Consider the following 2,404-nt stretch of genomic DNA (forward strand, 5'->3'; position numbering starts at 1 on the left):
ACTATTTGGTATTTGTTTGGGCCATTTTAGTCATAGATTTCTTTTGTCCTCTCAGTGTATTTTCTTTAGTGGTGCAACTTGGGCCAACTTGAATCCTACTCAAGCCCAATCTAAAGTTTTGTGGGCTTGAGTAATCATTTTGGTTGGGTTTCAGTTTAAGAACCCCAATGCATTAGGATTGTGTTTGGGCTTGAACTGAGGTGTTAACAACCCAAAACCAACCCAAACTCAAATTCTAATATTATGTATATATGTTAGAATACTGGCCTTATGATTTAATCCTCTAGGACAATTATTTAATGAGCTTTTCTTTTTTATATTTTAAGAAACTGGTCTTGTTTTTTTTGGTATTACCATTATATATTAATGGAAAATGACAAAACTAAACATGTGATTAAAGCAAACTAAACAAATTTGGCTGGACTTTTCATCTCTACCACTTGCTTAGGGTGGCAACAAGACGGGTTTGAGACGGAGTTGGCTAAACTTTACTTCGCCCAATTGAGAAATCATTTATACTAGTCAACTCCGTCCCTACTCCGGGAAGGATTTTTAATTCGCATATCTTCCCTGCTTTCACAAACGGATGGAGTACCAACTCCCCCACTTCCTCCATTTAATTTAGTACAATAAATTAAATTGATAAATAAATGGAAGTGAATGACTTATTAATAAGATTGAAAGTGAAATTTGCAGCATAATATAACAATCAATATATTATTAAGAGATGCAAAAATATAAAACAATTAACAAATAAACACCTCTAAAATGAAAATGAAGAAATTAAAAATATACATATATATATATATCTATATATATAATCGGGTTCGGGTTCGGGGAGCCGGTTAAACAATAAATCTGACATTTTTATTACCATATCCGCCCCTTCTCCATTTAAGGAGCTACCAAGTCTGTCTGATTAGGGGCAGGGCAGGGCGAAAACCGCCTGGCAGAAGAATTTGTCAATGCCACCCCTACACTTGCCGTTTCTTCCCTAAATAAACACTGGTCCATGCTGCTAATAGCTGTTCAACCATGGAAATTGGAATGCTAATTTACAAATTTTTGAAAAAAAAATAAAAATAAAAAATCCTTTTCATCGTTATGCCAAGCTAATTAAGAAAATCCCAAAGTAGTAGCCTTGGAAAAAATAAAAAATAAAAAATCTTCCCTTCGCTACTGCCGTTCAATAGTGGCAGTTGCAGTCTTCTTCGCAACACAGACGAAGTATAAAATTAATTAAAGAGAAACCAATATATAAGTCTCTTTCTATTTCTGAATCTGAAGTTGATCGGAAGCAATGAATTTTACCATTCAAGTTATAAAATTGGATACTATATGGAAATCAAGAGTTTCCCTTTAGTTGAACTTCAAGCAAAACAAATCATGTATTACCATAATATGTAAGCCCTTTAGTTGCGCAGTCACCAATCATATCACGGCTAGAACAATAAAAGACATAAATTTAATATCTACAGAGAGGAAATGAAATCGATGATACAATCCTCAAATTTGATGCTAATACTAACCAAATCAGTATTCCTACTGCTACAGCTATGGAAATAATAGCAAGACGGCGACAGTGCCTAGCAATTCTCGGATATCCTGTACATAGAGATATCGCCATTACTGCGCCAGAGAAGGCAAAATTGAGAGCCAACAGAAATGCATGAAAGAAGGAAGGCTTGTTCTTAAAGATGATGGTTGGAACTGGATTACCATCTATTTTTTCGTAGGGCAGTTGCAGAAGAGCAAAGGCTGTCACAAATGCCACTCCAAAAATCATCTCTTCTAGTGAGCTTTTATTCATCTTAGAGAAGAGATGAGTCATGGAGAGGATCTGATAACTGGGTTCTTCCATTAATTTTTGAAGGCTTCAGGTTGATTGTGGCCTTGTCAGTCTTGAATTAGCATGTAGCATTATATAGTATGTTCATGTGATAAGGTTCATTGACTTGTTTTTAATTTATTATCAAGTTATGTATCTGTCTCCTTCAATAATCAATATGCATCTTTCTTGTGGGACTTAAATGAAGCTGACATCTTTTTTTTTTTTTTTTTTTTTCAGAAGTTATCTGAAATATATATATATGTATATATATATATATATATTAGTTAAAGGATAAGCTAGTATATATGAGGAAGAAAGACTGTACAATGTGTCCCAATTAGGGAAGAAATAACAAGCAGCAGGAGACATCTAAGTCCAACATTCCAATTCCAATTCCACAAAACTTCAACCAGCTTACTCATCAAAGTGAGTTATCCATCTACCTTAGCAGCTGTGATGGCACTCCATAGCACTACAATCTTCAGCCTCTCTTGCAACGGGTTAAGATAATAGCCAGGATTGACCACAAGCTGTGGAACAACCCTGCTGAAAAAGTAGCAGCAGTTGCGAGAG

The 2,404-nt window shown here is 35.0% G+C and overlaps 1 long non-coding RNA gene across 1 annotated transcript; it reads right to left on the reverse strand.

The window, feature by feature from the left end:
• Window positions 1–1,369: 1,369 nt before the first annotated feature.
• Window positions 1,370–1,997, reverse strand: LOC132302167 (uncharacterized). Its single transcript, XR_009480758.1, has 2 exons — window positions 1,720–1,997; window positions 1,370–1,605 (listed from the first exon to the last, which is right to left on the reverse strand). It is a non-coding gene; the product is annotated as an uncharacterized LOC132302167 (long non-coding RNA).
• Window positions 1,998–2,404: the final 407 nt, after the last annotated feature.

This window comes from Cornus florida, unplaced genomic scaffold, assembly GCF_030987335.1.
Source record: "Cornus florida cultivar Cherokee Brave unplaced genomic scaffold, ASM3098733v1 CherokeeBrave_3.0.0_Hap2_Chr04, whole genome shotgun sequence".
NCBI lineage: Eukaryota > Viridiplantae > Streptophyta > Magnoliopsida > Cornales > Cornaceae > Cornus > Cornus florida.